Here is a 12,988-nt window from a genome sequence, read left to right as displayed (position 1 = left end):
AGAGATCAGATGAGTTCTTCGAGTCACAGCAAGTAATTGATTCACGCTGCTTAATGTGAAATCAGATTCAAATCTCAAGCAAGTTTGATAAAAGCAATACATGATGTCTCGAATTAAAAGTATTGGAGTAGTAAGTCAGGTGTTCTACAGTTTATCAGGAGGAAATTTGCATGCAGTTCTGGCACTTGAAGAGAAATGTTCAGTCTGCTTTAACTTTGTCGCCTTAATGGGAATCTTTCTGATTTAATTTTTCTCATAAGTTGAAGCCTCTCTTGTTTTTTTGTCTCCCATACAATAGATTAAAATAGCTAAAGTATCTCTACTTAGCATTCCTCTGCATTTTAGAATTATGTGACATTTACCATTACCCTTTGTTACTAGTCTTGTTTCAGTACATATATATATATATACACACACACACATATGTAAAATATAACAGGTAATTGTCACATTATATCCAAGAATTCCCTCAATGTCTTCCTTAAATCTTTTAGCTTCTGTTGTAATTCAGCATACTTGTTGACGTTAAGGTATTTGATGACAAGTTAACGTGATACTGTTTATAAATGCTTATTTAGAGGAGTATCAACTATATTTTTTAGCAGGAAGTAAAATGATAATCTAGGTAGTCATCATTAACAAACAGTATTACACAATTATAACTTTCAGAGAGCCTATTTCTGATTTTTCTGCCTTCCTGTTTTCTAAACACTTCATTTTGAAGGAGAAGAAAAATTTGTTTAAGTATTTCATAGTAGAAGTATCTGAACTGTTGTTTCAATAGTGCTCTGAAAGTTTGTCCCTAAATTATTGAAGTTCTTGTTTTGATACTGGGAATTCAGGAAAACAAGGGCTTCAGTTAGATTTAGTGAAGATGGTGACTTTTCTCTGGTTTTGTATATTGATATCTTCCTATGTTCTCTTTTATGGGGAAAAGCTCATAAAATTTTAAGAGCTACTTTTTATTTGAAATAGTGTTCATGGGTAGGATGAAAGCAGTGCTGAACAATGTGAATTTACTCCACAAATCTCTGTAGAGCAGCTTGATAAAATGATGTTCAAACTTTGCAAAGATACGTCCATCATTGCTGGGAGGATAGTTTGAAATCTAGAGTACTTGAATGATTTTATTTTTTTAATCTTGATTTGGCATGTACTTTATAAAGTTAATTTATTACGCCCTTGTTTCAACTTGTTTGTATCTGAACTGAAGCTTAGTAATCAGTCTTCACGTTACTGCTTAAGCGCAATGGCCAAAGGGAATACAAAATGCTTAAGTAAGCAAAGACAACTTGATGCTGAGGACAACATCATGAAAATGATACTCACATATTCTTGGGAGATGTCATTACACTTTGTTGTGATGCTTATAGTAATTCAGAGGTATGGTGGATTGGGTTTTTTTTAAGGTAGCTTAAATATATAGTCAGGCCTGGAACCTGGGAACAAGGAAGAGAGGCTTTTAGTAAACGAAACTTTTTTGAGTTTAGTGCTTTGTTAAGTAAAGAACAGTTGCAGTTTTACTTTACTTAGACTCAACAGTTGAACTGATTTAGTGTTAAAGTTTCTTTCCCTTACAACTTATAACAGAAGGCACCAGAAAACAAAGCAGTTACAGGAAATTCTTATCTCCATGTTAATTTATATTTGTTAGTGACACCAAAGTAGTCAAGTTTTGGTATATATATAAAAGTATTGTTTTATATATAAAATATGTCTTTTTTCCTAATTTCTTTGTGACCTGATAAAAGACTGTAGTGGCACCTAGTCTGCTTTCATTTTTCTTCTTGAAAATATTAAGCTTTTTTTAAGGTAATACTCTACAAAATAGTATGCCTATATAAGAAATCTCTGTAGGCTTATTTTGGGTTAGCTGTTAACTGTATTACACCCTTTGCAGGACTAGGTAGAGAAACTGGCTTCTCTCCTAAAAATCACTGTGGTAATGTTAGTATACTGGTGTCCAGATACATTACTGCTTTCAAGGGTTGCTGTTTTCTTTCGGAGCTGTATGAAAAAAGGTCCCCAGTGCCCTCAGCTGTAACATAGACACAATTTAAGTGTACTCCCACTGTCATCATCATCCATGTTACTAGTCTCTGTGCTGCTGCTGTTTGGGACAGTTTACCAAAACAGTAGGTTTTAGCCAGTTTGCTCAGTAGCTTACTATTAAATGCCCAAGTGTGAAATTCTAGCCTTTGGTCTCTTGAATACAACTTTACATACATGCTAACGGAGGAACAGTATACTATTGTCACATCTTTGTTTTTCAAAATTAGATCACACTATTAGTTTACAATCCTCATTGAATGACTTCACATAGAACCTACTTGCTCAGTGCTGCAAGGCACAAGGAGAGGAATTTACTCAATTTATTTATAGTATTCCATAACTGAAATGCTACTAAGACTTGCCAGAGTTTCAGTAGGAACTCGGGAGCCTTGAGGGTTCAAAAATATATTCATCATGGTAAATCCCTTTTTATTTTTGTAAATGAGTTTTCTCTCTATTTGGAAAGGTTAAATGAATGCAGGTTTAAGGTACTTTGCTTCACAGTAATATGGTAACTATGAGTTTTTCCAGTCAAATTTAATAATAAAATGTCATGTGTCTCTGGGTTCTTTAATAATGTGTCATCTTTAAAAATGTAGGCTAAATTCACCTTGAAACAGGGCATTCAGATTAATGCATCTGTTTCTTCTATTGTAGAGAAGTACGTGCCTTTCAATGAAAGAACTTAATCTTAGAACCAGAAAAGGAGACTGCTTCAAGGGCGAAATAAGAAGCAAGAGGGTATGCAAGTGGGGGGGAACTAATCTAATTTGTGTATTTTATGGCATCCTTAATATCTTGCAATAAGTAATGTATCAATTTGTTGTACCTTTTTGTATATAGAGATTCTCAATATATAGCCTATGGGGAGAGAGTACTAACTGTGAAAAGATAAAAACCTATTTAAAATGGATATTACTTGTAAAACAGGGTATTTTTTGCTTGTTAGAAGTCTTGTATGCCATTAAGCGTGGTATACATTTTTTTTCTACAGTAACCTGGAATGTTATTTTTTTCTTCTGATATTAAATTGTAAGTAAATAAAGCCACTGTGGAACTTCTCAGAATTGTTACAACATTATTTTAATTGAGGAGATGATTTATTGTTTGCCAATAAAAAGCCAAACCACTGCCTTCTGTGTTGAGAATTTAAACAACTGAATTAACATGTTTTGTTCATGTAAACTTCAGTGAAAAATAAAATGTGTTTACAGTGCTCCTAGCATTTAGTGTGATGTTCCAACATTATACATTTTAAGGATACTTGGGATATTAATATAATTATGCAAAACATGGTATTGCAACATCTTCTTGCTTTTGAGACTCCTGATTGCAACTGTTGAGTTAATTTTCTGTGAGATCTGTCTTCAAATTGTGTGAACAGATGTGGCTCAGTGACTTTAGGATCTTGCTGTGTGATGTCAGTATTCAGACCTATAGTGAAGCAGAGATAAGCCTTTGGGAAAATTCTAAATATTCTGTAACTCTAAAATGAAACACTGACATTAGAAGGAGCTGTTACTGAAATGTGTGGTAGTACTTTCATGAATGTAGTTGACATAGAGCAGTTATGTTTAGTTTTTGCCTAGTGCCATAAAAATTAGAACAGTCTTTAAGACCTGGAAGATATACTTTTTTAAATGTGTTGCAGTTTCTACCATAATCTTGATAATGTAGACAAAATGTTCAAATTCTAGTTTAGAATTAATGTGTAATTTTTTGCTAATTCCTTATATCCACATATTACAAGGCGTTGGGTTTCTACAGCAGCATTGGTGGGGGTGACTATGTATCCCAAAAGTGCCTGAGTTACGGGTTACAGAGAAAGAGGAATCATTTTTCCTGACTCTTCACCCTCTTGGTGTTTGAACAAAATTGGAGTACTTTTCTTTGAGGTAATTTCAACAGTGATAGGGTGGGGAGGGAATCTGCTGCAGATTTTCTTTACTTCTGCCAGCTGATCTGTTATATTGAAACCTTCTTACTGCACTAATAATAGCTCAGATGAGGTCAAATCAGCCTCCCAAGCTAATTTTCACCCACGGCTGCCCATGTGCCACATACAGCTAGGAAATAGATTGTATTTATAATACATGTAAGTTTTTATTTTGCTTCCTGTTGTACCTAACTTTTTCTGCTTATATGTAAAGATAAAACTGAAATGGAAATACAACACTAATTCTTGGAACTGCTTAGCTGAGGAATCTGGAGACATAGTAAAGAATAACTGGGTTGTAGACACTAGGTGAGAGAACCGTAAATGACAGAAGGCAAAGTATGCTGTTTCCATATATAGAGGGGATCATCAATGTTAAACTAAACATAATTGAAATATTTCAGAAGTATAGACTGTCTTCCTGACATCCTAGAATTCAAACCTGTAGAATCTTTCTAGGCTTTGAGCCACTCTGGAGACGTGTTATCCTTGTTATGCACAGATATTTGAACTGTTTAAGCAAGTTGAAATCATTGGAAATGCAATCAGTCTTTAAGCTCTTGTATATTATGCTGCAGGTAAAACTTGATGTTTTCCTACAGAAAAAAATAAAATTGAGCAGATTATTTATGTTTCCAAACAAATTTTCTGATGGAAAAATAAAACCAGCCACAAATTTTCTCAAAAATTTTATATAGGCTTCTTTCACCCATGCCTCCAAAATTATGAGGCTCTCTTTACAGGAAAACCATCTGTAAAGCAATCATATGACTGGTATTAAACTTTAGAACAGTTTTGATTTCTGATATGTCCAATACCATGTGGTTAATGGATCAAGCTTCCTTGGCCTTACTCAGCTTGTATCTAATTTAAGTAGCTGAATTGGTTCTCATTGCATTTGCAGACACTCGTTAGAAAATAAAAATGGTTTTGTGTATCTTGGTCTTAACTGTTGGAAATTGCAGCTGTGAGTTATGTAAGCCCCTGTTGATAGGTGTAACACCAGCAGTACCATTTCCAACTACTTGTGAAAAGCTGTTCCTAGAGCTGTTCTAACATACTTCCAAAAATTTGGGAAAGAATATGCCACCACAGAGGCCAGTAACTGACCCATACATAACAGAACTGAAGTTTATTCCAAGCTTATTTATCACTTAAGAAAAATGAAGACAAGTAATTATGAAATGTGTAACTAAGTAGCTGTGTATGGAAAATTTTATCCCCATTTGAACTAAATATTAATAGGCTAGTAAAGAATGTGAGGTGATCTGCTGATGTAAAACTTCTTGAAGATAGGAGATAGCCCAAGTTTAATGACAAATAAAGCAGGAGAGAGGCTAGATTTCTTTTATAACTTGAATTTCTGAAGACAGAAGGTGGAATGTGGAGAAGAATCTTGGAATATTGAAAAAAGAATAATGTTTAAAGATACTTTTACAAGTTTTACAGTATTAAGCCTATCACAGCATATCTATTACTGTATGTTAGGGCTTTGTGACTTTTTTCATTCACTACTGTAATTTAAGGCACAGCTTTTACAAGAATATGTAGTTCCTGATCAAGTCTGAATATATTAGTTCAGTGCATTGATAGGATAATGGAGCAGGCATCCTGTGATACCATGAAGGGGTCCAAGCATGAGAAATCTATGTGACTGAAGAGGCAGAAAGCATTTTTATTTTTTGTGTTGACCAGTAAGAGCCAGGAACAATCTTTTAATATGTAAGCCAACTGAAAAACTTTAGTCTTAAAAGACCCAGTATGAGTGGACTGCTTCATAGTTTCAGAATAGACTTCTGTTTGCTACAGGTGTTTCATGGTACTACTGATGATGGTATTCCAAACTGTTAACTGTTAAACCTCTGCAGAATTGATCCAACGCTCTGGGGTGGTGTCCTCTGATGAGATTTTTGTGTGATTTTTCTCTGTCCATAATTACTCGTCATTTCCAAGTGGCTTGCACACTATTTAGCTTCCATCTTGGAACATTCTTACTTTAAGAAATGATAAAACAAGAAGATTTCTTCAAGGTATTATCAGGATGGATGGATAAGTTTAAGATTTTACTGCAAGATACAGAGAAGGTTCTTAAATCATGAAATCTTTTGCATGTAATTTCCTGCTTTCTTCAGCTGGGAAAGTATGAACCTATTTTTTTGACATAAACCTTTTCAATGCTTAAGACAGTATGCTTTGTATAAAATGTAATATATAATGTTTTCCTAAGTGTGGACATATGAATCAAGTGCACAGTAAGTAAATTTGCTGTCACAACTAATCTAGGAGGAGCTGTGAGCTCCCTCAAGGGTAGAGAGACCTTACAGATCTGATTAGACTATGGAGCAGGATAATCACCAGATGTATGAAATTTAATAAAAAGCAAGTACTGGATTCTCCAAATGAAATGAGATAATAATACATACAAACTGGGGGACAAGAGGCTGAAGAGCAGCCCTGCAGAAAGTTGTCTGAGGATTTGAGTTAATGGCAAGTTGAACAGGAGTCAGCAGCGCCCTGGCAGCCAGTAGCCTCTCCTTGAGGGACTTCAACCCCAGGGAGGAGTGACCCATACTGCAGCAGTTTGGGGAGGGCCAGCTGTGTCCTGAGATGCATCTGGGCAAGGGCAAGGGAGGGGCTTGTCCCACTCTGCTCTGGTTTGAGCACCATAATATGAGAAGGACAGGGAACTGCTGCTTTGTTAGCTTGGAAAAGAGAAGGCAGCGGGCCAGAGGGGCAACAGAGTGGGAGATACTGATGTGTCTCCTGACGAGTGAAAGGGCAGATGGGATGGGAATGAGGTTGCATCCAGCGGAATTCAGGTTGGATGTTGGTGTAGTCTGAGTTCAAAAGTTACGCCAGTTCCTTTTGATGCCTATTTGTATCAATCTAGGTATATGGGCACTTTGTTTATCAATTTTCTTTCCCAAGCTTCATCCTGTTTAATAGGAACAAACATTCATTCATACTAGCTTCAGAAAACTTGGTCCTTAAAGACAGAGGGTGAAAAAGTACACATTCTCTCCCAAGAATTTAATTGTTCATGTTTTAAAGAAAAGTTAGTTTCAGTTCACCAGCTGACTGGCTCATGCATTGTATAAAGAAGTACTCATTTTTAAGAAAAAAATTCTTTATTATTCCACAGCTTTTTCTTAAAAAAAGAAAATAAATCCAGCCAAAAGCCTGTAGGTAAGGTAAATGGCATTTATGAAGAATCTTTAATTTCTTCAAGAGATTACATTATTGAAAGGTCTAATTGCCACATTTTGAACCTTGGGAGATTTAATAGGGAATATGTTTGCACTGGTATTACTCCTTTTATACCTGCCTTGGGCATTGTCCAAAAAGAGATGTGTGACTGTAGATTTCTATTCAGACCAAACACAGTCATTTTTATTCTGTGCTCTGATAGAGTCCAAAGGCCTCTTATCTCTCTAAACAGAAAACACAGTTTTACAAAAATAAAGTTTTACAAATTAAACCTGCTGAATCAAAGCAGACATATACATCAGCATTTTTGTGATGTTTCTGAGAGTTAATAGTACACTTGCAGTAAGAAGATTGCTCAGATATGTGGTGAAATTTAATTCAAAGTTTAACTGTCCATTCTGTCAGATCTTTAATTTTACCTTTCCCGATTGGAAATCTAAATCTTGTTTCTAGTAATTTTAAGCCTATTGCACTGAAGCTAGAGTGAATGGTAAAAACAGCTTTGTTCTATTGCAGATCTGCCATTTCTTTCAAGATCATTATATTGATCCATCTTGTCTGAACAAGACACTCTCAGTTTCTTTCCTCTTCTATTGGTTTTGCATTGGTTTTTGGTAGGAGGGGATGCTACGGGTGTGGCTCCGTCAAGTTCAGCAGAGCCAATCCCTGGTGTTTACAAAGATAAACATGCTGGCCAAGCCTGGGCCAGTTAGAAATGGTGATAATGCCTCTGTGATAAGATATTTAAGAAGAAAGATAAACAAAAATTGTTGAACAGTTTTAATTCCAACCAGAGAAAAGCAGGGTGACAGCACGTGAGAAGAGCAACTATGCAGACCATAAGGTCAGTGGAGAAGGAGATGGAGGAGGCGCACCAGGTGCTGGAGCTGAGATTCATCTGCAGGTTGTGGTGAAGACCGTGGTGAAGGCCATGGTGAAGTAGCTGTGCCCCTGCAGCCCATGGTGGTCCATGGGCATGCAGAGATCCACCTGCAGCCCATGGAAGAGCCCTCACCAAAGCAGGTGGATGTCTGGGAGGAAGTTGTGATCCTGTGGGAGATCTGTGGAGAGAGGGGCCCTGCTCCTGTGCTGCAGTAGCCTTTCCTTGAGGGACTTCAACCCCAGGGAGGAGTGACCCATACTGCAGCAGTTTGGGGAGGACAGCTGCCTGTGGGATGGACTCACATAGCAGCAGTTTGCAGGGAGCTGTTGCTTGTGAGATGGAGCCATGTCAGAGAAGTTCACGGAGAACTGGGAGAGTCCCCATGATGTATCAGTGGAATGGCTCCTCTTCCTGAGCAGCAGGAGAAGCCACAGGAGATGAACTGAACATAACCCCCATTCCATGTCTCCTTGCACCGCTGGGGTAGGAGATAGAGCTAAGAAGGAGGGAGGGGTGGGGTGAAGGTGGTTTTAAGGGCTTGTATTACTTCTCATTATCTTGCTCTGATTTCTTTTTTTTTTAATAATAAATTCACTTAATATCCCTAAGTTGAGCCTGTTTTGCCCATGATGGTATTTGATGAGGGGTCTCTCCTGGTCCTTATCTCAACCCCTGAACTCTTTGTTATATTTTCTCTCCTGTGTCCAGCTGCAGAGGGACGTTAATGAGCGGCTTTCATTGGTGCCTGCCATCTGGCCTGACTTGATCCATAACAACCTCCCAAGACAGGGGAGGTTATAATTGACAAGCCTGCTTAGTATGCCTGCAAATCCTGCATCTAAGTCATCTATGAAGACATTGAAGAGTACTGGGTCTGGAATGGAGCCCTGTGGAACCCCACTGGTGTCAGATCACCGGTCTCATGTCACCCTATTCATTGTCACCCACTGTGCCCAACCCATGAGCCAGTTGCTGTGCTTGCGATGATGTGTTTAACCAGCTGAGTGTTGGACATTTTGTCCAGGACACTGTGAAAAACAGCATGGATGACTACTGAAATCCAAAACAATGATTACATTAACTGTCTTCCCTTGATCGATGAGGTGGAGAATCTTGTAATGAATGGGTATCTGAAGGACTTTCTCCTCATTAAGCCATGCTGGCTGTGAATGATGACTGTGACGTTCTTCAGGTATTTTTCAATAACTCACAGAATAATCTTCTCCAGATTTTGCCAGGCATTGAGGTGAGACTGACAGGTGTCTGGTTACAAGGGTCATTCCTCTTAACCTTCTTGAAAATTGGGATGTTAGCCAGCTTTCATTCATCTGGGACCTTCTATGATTCTATGTTTCTGTGAGTATATGCTGATGGAATCACATACAAAGGTTGTGCAGCTGTCATACTTTTGGTCCTGAGTTGTATAAATAATTTCCCTTCTTCCTCTACCCATATAAAAGATAAGTTACTAAATTTTCAATTTTAGCTCTCTAAATAGCTTCAGTTGACTTAGAGCCTTAGATTTTGCAGCAGCTTCAGAACCATTTGATACTAGAAAGTAAATGCAGGAAATAGGGCTCTAAATTTAATATGGGTATTAATAATGGGTACATTATTATGGGTAATTATGTACCCATAATTAATATGAGTACACATCTGCTTTATATCTGCAAGTAGGATAGACGTTCTAGACCTTGTTCTGTCCAAGCTGGACATGACAGCATTCATTTTCCCAGAGGCAATATAAGACCAGGGCTTATTTGCCTGAGCAGCTGTGGTGCTTCTGGTCCAGTTTTTTATGTTTTCCTCTAACATACCATGAAATACCTGAATGCCAGTAGCGATATTGATTTAACTGAAGAATTTGTAGTCTTTTGGATATAAGTAGTAGATAGTCATTAAGATTTTAATTTATAATATTGGCAACTCTAGCTGTCCCCAAGAAAAATCCTTAAATTCACTTGTGTTGGTGTAAGTTTCAAGAAAAAGAAAGCTACATGAGGATATATTAAAAACTTGTTAATCATAAAATATGGTATATATTTTTCTATTTGAATGCAAACTCTGTTGTCCTTGGTGCTGATACATGTCTTCAGTACCTATGAAATGGAAATACTTTCCTCATTTTTAATACTGTAAATGCTGTTCTGCCCATTTGCATTACTAGATACCATAAATCAGAAACAAAATAATTTGTAATGTTTCAAATTTTAAATGAAAATTTAAAAAATCATGTTAGATTCAGTTTTGTTTTCTTCCTAAATTCATAAAAGGGCAAAATTATGATTTAAACTGCAAGTTTTGGGGTTTTATCTGTGTGTTGTTGTTGTGATAACTGTTCTGTCACCTCAACTGTGGTCTTGAGTACAAAGTATAGTGAAGTAAATGTACCCAACACCCCTTATGCCAAGGTGTGAGACTTGCCTTGAATGTGACATTCCACAGCAAAATCTTGTTGAAACATTTAGGGTTGTCTTTTGTTTCTTTTCTTGCAGCAAACACAAGTCCAGTTTTGGGTAGCATATGTACCATTCTCCAGTGAGCAAAAGCAAGGCTAGTGTGAATATGTTTTACTCGGCAAAGTTAAATCTACAGCTTCTTAAAATCTTTCTGTGGTTAAATGGCAAGATGATAATAATTTCATATTTTCAGAATTAATTTGAATATTTTGTTCAGAAACTACTTACAGTCTAAGACTGACAATGGACAACAAGCCTTTTATGTAGAAGCATTATAAACTTAGCTAATGCTTCAGAGTGAAGTTGCAGCTCTTAACAGTGGAAAGAAGAGAGCATATGCTTTGTCCAAGGTTAGCCCTTAACCAACAACCATTTTGGGTTGTTAAATAGACTGACCTGCTTTGTTGTTGCATGTGTCAATAATGTCCTTTGCACTTTTCAAAACTGATGACACAATCCTAGAAATATTCATGGCAGACTTCTCAGGGACTCTATGCCCACACACTGAAAGACAATACCACCCTTAAAAATTCTGCAGCAAAGCTTCCAAGTGTGTCTCTTTTCTTCCTAGCTAGTAGTCAGGAATCTAGTTCCTATGTTGCTGTTTAATCTCAGTAAGAGGTCATATGGATGAAATAGATGTGTTATAAAACTCAACTAGCATGGCAAAGTAATATTTTCTAGTTACTTCCACCATCGTGAAGTTTACAGAATAAACTGACTCCAGCAAGACATTCACTGGAGTGTTGTTGGTTGTGGGAAGAAGATGAGAGTTTCCCTTGCCTGTTGCAGAAATACAGGAGGAGGGTCAACATTCAGCCTGTATTGCCTGCATCTCAGAAATTCTGTTACCAACAATGGCAAAACCAGAAGTGTTCACAGGCTTTTCCCCTGAGGATATTTCTGAATAATGTCAGTGATATATCTGACACAGATGTGTGGCAGCAGGTATCCTATCATCATTGACAGAACATCCATCTGCTAACATTATCAGCCAAAACCAAATGCCCACTTTGTTGGGGTTACTGCCAAACAGTAAAATGTTCCTTCTGAAATATGTTACCTGACACTCTACTACTAGCTCTGGCTAAGATGGCTGCTAGCCCAAGACTGTTTTTTCTTTATTTTGACTACCTGCTGTCAGACAGCTTGGACTTCTCTTCAGCAGCAGCTCCTAAGCTGAACTGTAATCAGCCAGGCTTCCTCTTCCTTATCAGCCAAGCACTCAAGAAACATATTTGATTTTGGATTTTGTGGATTTTTCCACAGGGCCAGTGTAACCCCAAAATGGGCCCCTCTAGCCATTCTGTGAAGCCGCTGTGAAGAAAGATTTGGTTAAAGCAGGCAACATCTCTGAGCAACTCCTACTAAAATGAGAGGACAGTAGCCTTCAGTTATAAACAACTATCGGTAGAACATGGATGAAGTGTTGCTAATATTATATTTTGTCCCCTTTTATTGTAAATTTAAGTACACTTTTGGCACTTTTAGCAAGGAAGTAGTTACATGTTACAACATACAGGTTTTCTGTCTTAGAAAGACATTTGTTTTCTTTCTGTCTGTGATTTGTAAATGCTGCATTTTATGTTGTTCTGCTGTCAGTTTCTCAAGGACGAGAGGCTGTGTCCAGATCACTTAAAGGAATGTGGAATTAAATGGACTGCAGTGGAATATGAAGAGGCCCTTGAGGACTCATGAAACGAATGGAAAGGTGAACCTTCTTGTATAGATTCAGAGGTGCTGTTAATGACTATATGAACCAAATGATTGCATTTTGCTGGACTATAAACATTTCCGTGTCTTGCCATCTTCCTTCTTTCCTCCTTCCTCTCTGCCTTCCTTCCTCTTTCAACAAGGAAACCCTCTTATGTTGTGTAGTAAGTGCTGGCAAGGAAACATATCCTTCCTATGAAATGCTCTCCCAAGCACAATCACTATCCAGAATCAAAGTCAACCTGCCAGACACCAGGCTCTGGGTTTCCCATCCCTCATGTGTGCATGAGACTGCCTGGGGGCTCAGTTCATGATCACCTGGCAGAAATTAAGCACCCACTATTTCCAATAGCATTGATGATTAGAATTGGAGCCATGTTAGCCACTGGAAAAGTAGGAGTAAGGTAATGCTGTTGACAATGTTGTAGTTGATGTCTCATGTTTGGAACAGGTGCCAACTTATCTCAGGAGACAACTGCTAGAGTTTTGACATGATACACATCAGCATTTACAGCCAGTATCTTCATGTGAGTGTGAATGAAACAGCTCTGCTGAGACACTGCTATGACCTCACTGTTCTTTTGATTGAGACTGCTGGCTCCCTGTGTTTGTCACTGGATTTCTTGTCTCTGGGCCTGCATTGCTGCTGCGCGTGTCGCTGAGCCCGGCACGTCCACAAAACGCGCGCCACAGCCTGGTTGGGCCAGCCGCGTGGCCACTTCAGCCTTCGCTCCGAGC

General features: G+C 37.9%; 1 protein-coding gene across 1 annotated transcript in view; it reads left to right on the top strand.

The window, feature by feature from the left end:
* The window catches only part of FAM174A (family with sequence similarity 174 member A), a 25,613-nt gene extending 22,339 nt beyond the window's left edge, over window positions 1–3,274 (top strand). The window contains exon 6 of the mRNA XM_031062827.1: window positions 2,710–3,274. The gene's annotated coding sequence lies outside the window, so the exon portion shown is untranslated. The remainder of the gene's footprint in view (window positions 1–2,709) is intronic.
* The last annotated feature ends 9,714 nt before the right edge of the window (window positions 3,275–12,988 follow it).

The sequence above is a fragment of the Geospiza fortis genome, unplaced genomic scaffold, assembly GCF_000277835.1.
Source record: "Geospiza fortis unplaced genomic scaffold, GeoFor_1.0 scaffold208, whole genome shotgun sequence".
NCBI classification, from domain to species: Eukaryota; Metazoa; Chordata; class Aves; order Passeriformes; family Thraupidae; genus Geospiza; species Geospiza fortis.
This window is presented reverse-complemented; position numbering and strand designations above follow the sequence as displayed.